The sequence below is a fragment of the Trachypithecus francoisi genome, unplaced genomic scaffold, assembly GCF_009764315.1.
Source record: "Trachypithecus francoisi isolate TF-2019V2 unplaced genomic scaffold, Tfra_2.0 Lachesis_group12, whole genome shotgun sequence".
Lineage (NCBI taxonomy): Eukaryota > Metazoa > Chordata > Mammalia > Primates > Cercopithecidae > Trachypithecus > Trachypithecus francoisi.
This window is the reverse complement of record NW_022681457.1, coordinates 77,460,326-77,472,724: the sequence shown is the minus strand read 5'-3', so window position 1 is coordinate 77,472,724 and position 12,399 is coordinate 77,460,326.

The window sequence follows — 12,399 nt, the reverse complement described above, 5'->3', positions numbered from 1 at the left end:
CCTTTCTTTTAATTATATACCTACCAGTGGGATTATATCAAATGGCAGCTATATTTTTAGTTTTTTGAGGAATCTCCATACTGTTCTTCATAGTGGTTGTGCTAATTTACATCCCCACCAACAGTATATGAGGGTTCTTTTTTCTCCACATTCTCACCAGCATTCATTATTGCTTGTCTTGGATAAAAGCCATTTTTAACTAGGGCAAGATGATACCTCATCATAGTTTTGATTTGCATTTGCCTGATGTTTAATGATGTTGAGCAACCCTTCATATGCCTGTTAGCTTTTGTATGTTTTCTTCTGAGAAATATCTATTTAGATCTTTTGCTTATTTTTAAATTGGATATTTAGGTTTTTTCCCATTGAGTTGTTTGGACTCCTTATATATTATGGTTATTAATCCCTTGTCAGATGGATAGTTGCAAATATTTTCTCCCATTCTGTGGTTGTTTATTCACTTTGTTGATTGTTTTCTTTGCTGTAGAGAAGCCTTTAAACTGGATGTGATCCTATTTGTCCACTTTTGCTTTGGTTGCCTGTGCTTGTGGGCTATTACTCAAGATACTTTTGTTCAAACCAATGTCCTAGCATACTTCCTCAATGTTCGTTTTTAGTAGTTTCACAATTTAAAGTCTTAGATTTAAGTCTTTAATCCATTTTGATTTGATTTTTATATATGGGAAAGATAGGAGTCTAGTTTCCCTCTTCTGCATATGGATATTCAGTTTTCTCAGAACCATTTATTGAAGAGACTGTCTTTTCCCTCAGTGTATGTTCTTGGCATCTTTGTCAAAAAAATGAGTTCACTGTAGAAGTAGGGATTTATTTCTGGGTTCTCTATGCTGTTCTATTGGCCTCTGTGTCTCTTTTTTTTTTTTTTGTGCCAGAACCATGCTGCTTTGGTAATTATCACTCTGTAGTATAATTTGAAGTCAGGTAATGTGATTCTCCAGTTTTATTCTTTTTTTCTTAGGATAACTTTGGCTATTCTGCATTTTCTGTGGTTTCACATAAATTTTAGGATTGTTTTTCTATTTCTGTGAAGAATATCATTGGTATTTTGATACTGATTGCACTGCATCTGTAGATTGCTTTGAGTAGTATGAACAGTTTAACAATATTGATTCTTCCAATCCATGAATATGGAGTATCTTTCCATTTTGTTGTGTTCTCCTCAATTTCTTATATCTATATTTTATAAGTTTCATTGTAGAGATTTTTCCCTTCTTTGTAAGTCAATTCCTAGGCATTTTACTTTATTTGGAACTGCTGCAAATGGGGTTACATTCTTGATTTCTTTTTCAGATTGTTCACTGTTGGCATATAGAAATGCTACTTTTTTTTTCATATGTTGATTTTGTATTCCACAACTTTACTGAATCTGTTTATCAGTTCTAATAGTTTCTTGGTGGAGTCTTTAGGTTTTTCCAAATGTAAGTGCATATTATCTGCAAACAAGGATAATTTGACTTCTTTCTTTGCAGTTTGGATGACCTTTATTTCTTTGCCTTGTCTGATTGTTCTATCTAGGACTTCCAGTACTATATTGGATAACCGTGGTAAAAGTGGGCATCCTTGTCTTGTTCCAGATCTTGAAAAATTGTTGTGGTTATTATTTTTTATTGTTTCACTTTTAGTCTTTCTACTCAAGATGTGAATAGTTTATACACTACAATTACAGTGTTATAATATTCTGTGTTTTTCTGTGTACTTACTTTTACCAGTGAGTTTTGTACCTTCAGATGATTTCTTATTGCTTATTCACTTAAGCAATTATTTAATAATTAAGCAACTATTAGCTTATTTTCTTTCTAGTTGAAGAACTGTCTTTAGCATTTCGTGGTGCTGGGTCTGGTGTTGAGGAAATCCCTTAGCTTTTGTTTTTCTGGGAAAGTCTTTATTTCTCCTTCATGTATCAATGATATTCTCACTGGCTATAGATTCTAGGATAAAATAGTATTTTCCTCTAGGGCTTGGAATACATCATGCCACTGTCTTCTGGCCTGTAATGTTTCCACTGAGAAGACTCATGCCAGATATATTGAAGCTCCAATGTATATTATATATATCTTTTTCTCTTGCTGCTTTTTGGATCCTTTTTTTTATCCTTGACATTTGGGAGTTTTATTATTAAATGTCTTGGGGCAGTCTTATTTGTGTTAAATCCGTTTGGTGTTCTACAACCTTCTTCTAGTTGAATATTGGTATTATTTTCTAGGTTTGGGAAGTTCTCTGTCATTATCATTTTGAATAAACTTTATACCTCAATCTCTATACCTTCTTTTTAAGGCCAAGAACTCTTAGCTTTTCTGATTCGAGGCTATTTTCTAGATCTTGCAGGTGTGCTTTATTCTTTTTTTTTTTTTTTGTCTCCTCTGACTATGTATCTCCAAATACCCTGTGCTCACTAATCATTTCTTCTGCTTGATCAATTCTACTGTTAAAAGACTCTGATGCATTCCTCAGTCTGTCAATTGCAGTTTTTTAGCTCCAGAATTTCTGCTTGATTCTTTTAAATTATTTTAATGTCTTTGTTAAAGTTATCTAATGGGATTCTGAATTCCTTCTTTGTGTTATCTTCAATTTCATTGAGCTTTTTAAAAACAGCTACTTCGAATTCTCTGTCTGAAAGTTTAGATATCTCTATCCAGGACTGGTCACTGGTGCCTTATTTAGTTTGTTTGGTGAGGTCATGTTTTTGTGGGTGGTCTTGATGCTTGTGGATCTTTATCAGTGTTTGGGCATTGAAGAGTTAGGTATTTATTATAGTCACCACAGTCTGGGCTTGTTTCTACCCATTCTTCTTGAGAAGACTTTCCAGGTATTTGAAGGGACTTGGGTGTTGTCATCTAAGCCTTTGGTCACTGCAGCTATATCTGCTTTAGGGGGCATCCCAAACTCAGTAATGCTTTGGCTCTTGAAGACTCTACAGGTACTGCCTTGGTGGTCTTGCATAAGATCCAGGTGAATTCCCTAGATTACCAGGCAGAATCTCTGGTTTTCTTCCCTTACTTTCCCCAAACAAACAGAGTCTATCTGTTTTGAGCTACTCGGAGTTGGGGAAAGGTTGATGCAAGCACTTCCATGGCCACCACTGCTGGGACTGTGCTGGGTCAGACCTGAAGCCAGCACAGTACCCTGTGGTGACTATCTCTTGGCTACTGCTGTTCTTTATTCCAGACCAAGGGCTTTTTAGTCAGCAGGTGTTTATTTCTACCAGAACTGCATCTTTCCCTTCAGTGCGGCAAGTTCCCTTCTGGCCCAAGGTGGGTCTAGAAATGTTGTCCAGGAGCTATGACCTGGAATGAGGGCTTCAAAACTCTGCTTGGTGCTTTATTTTACTGTGGTTGAACTGATATCCAAATTGCATGACAAAGTCCACTTTATTTTTCTCTCTCCTTCTGGATCTGCAAGCTACACTGCCTGGAATTGGGGGATGAGTGATGCAAACACTCCATTGGACACCCCAGCTGGTGTCTCACTAGGTCACATGCACTCCAAGTCCACTGGCTCTGAGCCCAGCACAGCATGAGGACTTCCCCAGGAATTGCAGTGTTTGTGGCCTAGACTACCTTTCAAATTTCTTTAGGGCCCTAGAGGACTTTAGCCCATGATGGTGGGATTAGCTGGAACTCATTTTCTGACTATTGAGATGGGTGATTCCCCTTTGACTAGGGCTAATCTAAATGCTCCCTCCATGGGTGCCAGCTGACTTCTGCCCTGTGTTGCCTTCCACTGTGACAGGTCAGAACTGAGTTCCAAGGCAGAGCCCCACAGTGGCTTTGCTCTCCTTCTCCCAAGAACATAGACTGTCTCTGTGCCACAGCACCAGCAGGGGATGGGGGTGGGTGGGTAATGTAGACAATGCAAGACAGTCTTTCCAACCTGCTTCAGTGCCTCTTTCTGTGATATGGTGTTAAAATGAAGTACTGTAATCATTCACCTAATTTTTCTTTCTTGTGTGAATAGTTGTTCAATGTGGTGTTCCTATGGGGCAGATGATCACTGGAGGGTTCTATTCAGCAATCTTGCTTTGCCTTCCCTCTAGGATTGAGTTCATGGTTTGATTCTAAGCTTGAATGCTGTTTGTGTATAGAAGAGAAATTAATTTTGTGCATTTAAAAAATTATTTCAATTGTTTTTGGGGAACAGGTGGTGGTTGGTTATATGGGTAAGTTCTTTAATGGTGATTAAAGGCATAAGAACAATACAATGAACTCTGGGGACTCAGGGGGAAATGCAGGAGCAGGGTGAGGGATAAAGGACTACACACTGGGTACAGTGTACACTGCTTGGTGATGGGTGTGCCAAAATCTCAGAAACTGCCACTAAACAGACCAAACACCATCTGTTCCCCAAAATCTGTTATTGAAATGAAAGAAAGAAAGAAAGAAAGAAAGAAAGAAAGAAAAGAAAGAAAGAAGATTGAAAGAAGAAAGAGAAGGAAAGAGAGAAAGAAAGAAGAAAGAAAGAAGAAAGAAAGAAAGAAAGAAGAAGAAAGAAAGAAAGAGAGAAAGGCACCTGAAAAACAGCAGATGCAGAAAAAAGAAAGAAAGAAAGAAAAACTCAACCAGGTAGATGAGGTCTGTAACATATTTAGTGATTGCCCAAGAACTTTAATATCCTCATAAAATTATATCTTATATATGCTTATTAAAAAGAGAACACTTCTTTTTAGAATAAAAAGAATTATGATAGATAGCTTCCTCTATATTAATATTTATCTTTGCATCAATTCAATCTCTTACCTTAACATTAAAAATATGAATTCTCTTATCTATGCCATATCCATGAATTATTTTAAACTTGGGGACATTATTTATTTTATCAGTTTCAAGCCTAGCTTTATACTCCATGCTAAGATCAGGATGAACTTCAAGTTCGAAACATGCCTTCTTAAGTATACATATAGAAGCAGCAGCACAATTTCATTTGAAGTAAGTTTAGCAATTACTTTACTATCAGTTATATGAATAAGTGGATAATTTACACTCTCTACTCTTATAATTAACCAAGAGTATTTATTATTAATTTTTCCATCATGGCCACTTACCATCACAGAATTTAAACTTTAAATTGAAAAAGATTAAGGTTTACAAGAAACAGCTGGACCGGGCACGATGACTCACGCCTGTAATCTCAGCACTTTTTGAGGTTGAGATGGATGGATCGCGAGGTCAGGAGATTGAGACCATCCTGGCTAATATGGTGAAACCCATCTCTACTAAAAATACAAAAAATTAGCTGGGCGTGGTGACACGTGCTTGTAATCCCAGCTACTAAGGAGGCCGAGGCAGGAGAATCGCTTGAACCCAGGAAGTGGAGGTTGCAGCAAGCCGAGATCATGCCACTGCACTCCAGCCTAGGAGACAGATTGAGACTCTGTCTCAAACAAAAACAAACAAACAAACAAACAAAACAACAACAACAAAAACCTGGGGCTGGGCACAGTGGCTCACACCTGTAACCCCAGCACTTTGGGAGGCTGAGGTGGGTGGATCACTTGAGGTTGGGAGTTCAAGACCAGCTTGGCCAACATGTTGAGACCCTGTCTCTACTAAAAATACAAAAGTTACCTGGGCTTGGTGGTATGCGCCTGTAATCCCAGCTATTCAAGAGGCCGAGGTAGGAGAATCACTTGAACCTGCAAGGTGGAGGTTGCAGTGAGCTGAGATCGTGCCACTGCACTCCAGCCTGGACAGCAAAAGTGAAACTCTAAAAAAAAGAAAAGAAAGAAAGAAAGAGAGAAAAGAAGGAAGGAAGGAAGGAAGGGAGGAACTGGAGTGCTTCATTCATCCTGACTGAAGGAGAATGATAACTTGTGTCAGGCTTTAATGTTAAATACGCAGCAAGATCATTTGACTATTATTTGCCAAGTATGCTAAATATCACCATGATAAATACTCCTACATTAATTTTATTTTTAGGAGCCATATTCCAGAAATTTACACAATAACTTTTATTATTAAGACTTTACTGCTTACTATTTTATTTCTATGAGTATGAGCTTCATATCCAGTATTTCGTTATGGCCAATGCATTCATTTCCTATCAAAGACTTTACTACCACTAATCTTAGCCCTATGTATGTCACATTTCAATCTTCATTACATCATGAACTATTCCACTACAAACATAAAAATGAATTTTAAGCTAGTTTTAAGCTAATGGTAGTTGGACAAGATTTTACACTTGAGCTGATGCTGTAATGGGTTGAGGCCTTTGGAAAGTCGGGATGAGGCAAACACATTTTGGTGGGGGAGGGCCATCTTCAAGGATCAGTAGGAAGACTTTAATATGCTGGATAATGACCTTGAAAGACATCAAATTCTAATCTATAGAACCTGTAAATGACATATTTTTTTTGGAAGAGTCTTAGCAGAGGTGATGATGTTAAGAATCAATACGGGGAGATTATACTGGATTATCAAGGTGAGCACTAAATGTGGAAGGAGATATGACACACACAGGGAAGGCCATGCAAAGATGGAGTAGAGAGAGATTTGAAGATGCTGGTCTTGAAGATTGGAGGTATGCAGTCATAACCCACGGAATGCTGGCAGCCAGCAGCAGCTGGGGGAGGTAGGGAATGGATTCTCCTCTAGAGCTCTGCAGGGAACACAGCCCCACTGACACTTTGATTTAAGCCAGGCTAGTGTTTTGGACTTCAGGTCTCCAGAACAGTGACAGAATAAATTTCTGCTGTTTTTTTTCTTTCTTTCTTCTTTCTTTCTTTCTTTCTCTTTCTTTCTTTCTTTCCTTCTTTCTTTCTTTCTCTCTTTCTTCACTTTTTTTTTTTTTTTTTTAAGACAGGGTCTTCTTTAAGTTGCTGAGGCTAGTCTCAAAGTTCTGGGCTCAAACAATCCTTCCATTTCCGCTGTTAGAGTAGCTGGGACTACAGGCTCATGCCATTGCAACTGGCTCTGTCATTTTAAATCACCACATTTGTGTTAATTTGTTACAGAAGCCCTAGGATTTTGGTAGTAGAGGTGAGGTGTGCTGTTCTAAATACTCACAAATGTAGAATTGGCTTTGGAATTGAAGAATACGTAGAGATTGGAAGATTTTGAAGTGCATGATAGGAAAAGCATAGACTGCCTTAAACACAGTATTAGTAGATATATGGACATTAAAATGCTTCTCATGAGGGCTCAGAGGGAAGTGAGAAGCATGGATGAAAAAGCTTATACTGGTTTATAGAATAATTATACCACCATAACAGAATGTTAGTAGAAATAGGAACATTAAAGGCACTTCTGATGAGGGCCAGTCGGAGCTCTCCTGTATGAGGTGTCAGTCAACCCCTGTTGGGAGGTCTACTGGCAGTCAGGAGGCATGGGGATCAGGGACCCACTTGAGGAGGCAGTCTGTCGCTTAGCAGAGCTCAAGCACTGTGTTGGCAGAACCCTCCTTGTCAGGATCCACTGCTGTCTTCAGAGCCAGCAGGCAGGAATGTTTAAGTCCGCTGAAGCTATGCCCACAGTGAGACGGGAATTTTATCTATAAGCCCCTGGCTGGGGTTGCTGCCTTTCTTTCAGAGATGCCCTGCCCAGTGAGAAGGACCCCAGAGAGGTAGACTGGCCACAGTCGCTTTGACTCACTGTGTTGAGTTTTCCCAGTCTGAACTTTCAGGCCTTTTTAGCACTGTCAGGGGAAAACTGCCTACTCAAGCCTCAGTAATGGCAGACGCCCCTCCCCCCACCAAGCTCAATCGTCACAGGTTGACTTCAGACTGCTGTGCTATCAGTGAAAATTTCAAGCCAGTGGTTCTTAGCTTGCTGGGCCTTGTGGGAATGGAACCCACTGAGTGAGACCACTTGGTTCCCTGGCTTCAGCCCGTTTCCAGGGGAGTGAAAGATTCTGTCTCGCTGGGGTTCCAGGCACCACGAGGGTATGAAAAAAAAAAAAAAAAAAACTTCTGCAGTTAGTGTAGTGGCTGCCTGAACAGCTGCACAGTTTTGTGCTTGAAACCCAGGGCCCAGGTGGTGTAGGCACATGAGGGAATCTCCTGGTCTGCAGATTGCAAAACCGTGGGAAAAGTGTAGCATTTGGGCTGGATAGCACAGTCTCTCATGGCTTCCCTTGGTTGGGAAAGGGAGGCCCCCCACTCCTTGCATTTCCTTGGTGAGGCTATGCCCCACCCTGCTTCTGCTTGCCCTCTGTGGCCTGCACTGACTGCCTAACCAGTTCCAAAGAGATGAACAGTCTACCTCAGTTGGAAATGCAGAAATCACCTGCCTTCTGTGTTGGTCTTGCTGGGAGCTGCAGACCAGAGCTGTTCCTATTTGGCCATCTTGGCAGCAGATCCTATAGTGTTTTACAACTATCATCACTACCTGTTTCCAAAAGGTTTTCTTCACTCTAAAGAAACTCTATAATCATTACATGATAACTCTGCCTTCTCCCAGTCCTTATTATTCTCTACTACTTTATCTAATCTATGAATTTGCTTAATCTACAACTAAGGAGTGGAATCATATGATATTTTTCCTTTGATATCTGTCAATTTTTACTTAGCATGCTGTTATCACTATCATTCCTGCTGTAGTGTGTATCAGAACTTCATTCTGTCTACAACTGAATGATATTTCATTGTCTGTAGACCACATTTTGTGAACCCATTCTTCTGTTGATGGACACTTGGGCTCTTCAACCTCATAACTACTGTGAATAATGTTGCTGTGAACATTGGTTTACAAGGATCTTTTCAAATCCCTGCTTTCAAATCCATTGGGTATACATCCAATAGTAGAATTGCTGGGTCCCAGGGAAATTGTGATTTTATTTTTCTGGGGAATCACAAATTGGTTTTGCATATTGGCCATGCCAATTTACACTCACCAGCAATTCATAAGAGTTTCAATTTCTCCATATTCTGCTCAGCACTTCACATTTTCTGTTAAAAATAATTATTACCTTTCTAAAGGATATGAAGTGGTATCTCACTGTGGTTTTCATTTGCATTTCCCCAATGACTAATGACGTTGAGCATCTTTCCAGGTGTGCTTATGGATCGCTTGCATATCTTCTTTGCAGAAGTTTCTATTGAAGTCCTTTGAATTTTTGAATGGGACTGTAGTATTTTGTTATTGTGGGGAAAAGAGAGATCACACTGTTACTGTGTCTATGTAGAAAGAAGTAGACATAAGAAACTCCATTTTGTTCTGTGCTAAGAGAAATTCTTCTGCCTTGAGATGCTCTTAATCTGTAACCCTAGCCCCAACCCTGTGCTTGCAGTGACGTATGCTGTGTTGACTCAAGGTTTAATGGATTTAGGGCTGTGCAGGACATGCTTTGTTAAAAAGGTGTTTGAAGGTAGTATGCTTGGTAAAAGTCATCACTATTCTCTAATCTCGAGTACCCAGGGACACAATACACTGCGGAAGGCTGCAGGGACCTCTGCCCAGGAAAGCCAGGTATTGTCCAAGGTTTCTCCCCATGTGATAGCCTGAGATATGGCCTCGTGGGAAGGGAAAGACCTGACCGTCCCCCAGCCCAACACCCGTAAAGGGTCTGTGCTGAGGAGGATTAGTGAAAGAAGAAGGCCTCTTTGCAGTTGAGATAAGAGGAAGGCATCTGTCTCCTGCTCCTCCCTGGGAATTGCATGTCTCAGTGTAAAACCCGATTGTATGTTCTATTTACTGATATAGGAGAAAACCACCTTAGGGCTGGAGGTGAGACATGCTGGCGGCAAGACTGCTCTTTATTGCACTGAGATGTTTGTGTATGTGCACATCAAGGCACAGAACCTTTCCTTAAACTTATTTATGACACAGAGTCCTTTGCTCACATGTTTTCCTGCTGACCCTCTCCCCACCATTACCCTATAGTCCTGCCACATCCCCCTCAGCGAGATGGTAGAGATAATGAGCAATAAATACTGAGGCAACTCAGAGACCAGTGCCTGCATGGGTCCTTTGTATGCTGAGCACCGGTCCCCTGGGCCCACTGTTCTTTCTCTATACTTTGTCTCTGTGTCTTATTTCTTTTCTCAGTCTCTTGTCCCACCTGATGAGAAACACCCACAGGTGTGGGGGGCTGGCCCTCTTCAGTTGTTGTGTGTTGGAGTCCTTTATATGTTCTCATTTAATTTGTGAATATATTCTGCCATTCTGTGGGCTATCTTTCAACCCTTCTATCCATTTTTTTTTTAACTTTGTATATGGTGTATGTAAAAGTTCAACATCATTCTTTTGCATAGAGATATTCAGATTCCCCCTCCTTGTGCACCTTCCTTATCTCTTTGATCATTCTGAAGTCTCCACCTCTCCATTTGCAATAAGACTTTCACTTATATGATTCACTTCCTCTTCCTCTTTTCAACCAGGTAGTAGGCATAGTAATAGGAGTGAGTGCCCACTACCTGTTGTCTTTGAGCATGGCCAACATGAGCCCTTGTAAATCTCCTGATGCCAGGGGACTGGCCGGCCATACTGTCCATGATGTTCCTGGGTCACTCTTCTCTCCCAGTTTTTCCATCTCCCTCCACTCCTGACTGATCACTGACTTTCCAGCCCTCCCCTTTCCTGCCTGTTCTCAGAGCAGGGCTGAATTAATCCAATGACCTGGGAACTCAGGGGACTTGGAGGGAGGTCCTGGTTGCAGGCACAAACTAGAAGAGAAGCCCTTTCAGGGTCACATAATGAGCTTTCAGACCTCAGGCAGAGGAAGTTCTCTGTATGGCATCCAAGGTCCTGGGCTAGGAATGGGCAATAGGTGGGAGGAACACCTGGGTTCAGATTTAGGAAGAGAAGCACAGTCTGCATTGAGAGAGGCTGGGACAATCAGTGACACTAGCCCAGCGGTAGTACATGGGGCCTGGGTGCTGGAACAGGGCCCAGGGTCAGCAGTACCAGCACCCAGACAGTCACCAAGTGTGGACAGGGTTGAGGATGCCCCTGCCCCATCATGGTGGCCAGCCAGAGAGGCAGAAGACGACCAAGAAGTCGTGCTGTTGGGAAGGAGCTGCTTGGGGTCTGACAGCTTCTTCCACCAGCCAGACCCATTTGCCTGCCTGGGCTCCTCCCAGCCCTGACTGGATAGCTGCCCACTCCATGAGCTTCCGGAGAAGCCTGCAGGTTCCATATGTGAGGGAGGTTGACAGGTGCCTGGTGACGTTGCTAGGCTGGGGTCTCTTTCTACACCTCACTGGGACAGTGGAGAGCTGAGTTTACAAGGCCCTCATGCCAGACCAGGCCTTTGAGGCTTTCCTGCTCAGCTCAGTGCAGCCTCACTATGGCTGGGATGTGGGGTGTTCCTAACCAAACTCCTCCTGAAATCTTCATCCCCAACACAGTAGTGTTGGGAGGTGGGTCCTAGTGGGAGATATTTAGATCATGGGGACAGATCCTTTATGAAGAGATTAATGCCCCTTTCCACCTCACTGGCTTGAGTTTTTGCTGTATCTGGAATGGACAAGTTTCCAAGACATTGGGACCAAAACAGAGTCTTGCTTCCTCAGTCTCTCTCATGCTTCCTCTGTCACCAGGCAGTCTCAGCATGTGCCACTCCCTTTTTGCTTTCTGCCATGAGGGGAAGCTGCATAAGGCCTTCATCTGACTGAGCTGCCTAAACTTAAACTTTTCAGCCACCAGATCATGAGCCAAAAAACCTCTTTTCTAGATCAATTACCCAGCCTTGGGTATTCGGTTACAGTAACACAAAACACAGCAAGACAGGCCCTTAGCTCAGCCTTGCTGTGATTCATCTTGAATCTAGATCATGGAATGGAGGCCTGCAGTCTTTTCCCTATGGGTGTGAGCTTCTCCCTCTGATCTCCTAGATAAATATCCTTTGTCTAAACTCAGCTACCATGGGAGCCTCAGGAGCTGGACAGGGTGTGGGCACCAGGGGAGACATGGTAGGAGGCTGTGTGCAGGGGGATGGGTCAAGTCAGGTCCTGCTAGGGTTCTGACACCAATGGGCATACCTCATCTCCATTTTCCCTCCTCAGTAGGCATTTATCTCCCTGCCTTAGTGTCTCCTTTTCTAACCCTATCGCCTTCCATGTGAAGCTGGACAAAGCATGCAAGCTTGCGAACCTTATTCTAGAGAGGAGGGAAGATAGAGGGATTGTCTGACTGACAATCATGTACGTAGGTGGGTAGCATACAGGACAGGTTTAGATGGACACATCAGATGACAATCAGGTAGGGGCTGTGCTAGGATGAGCAATGGGTCTCCATGTTGTCCACATCCTAATTCATGAAACCTGTGATTGTGGGACTGCATGTGTCACAATGGACTTTTGAGTAAGTAATGGATCTTGAGGTGGTGACATTATCTTTGATTATCTTAATAAGCTTGATGTAACTAACCACAAGGGTCCTTATAAGAGAGAAAGAGATGTGAAGACAGTCAGAGAGAGAGAGATTTGAAGATGCCATTGGCTTTAAA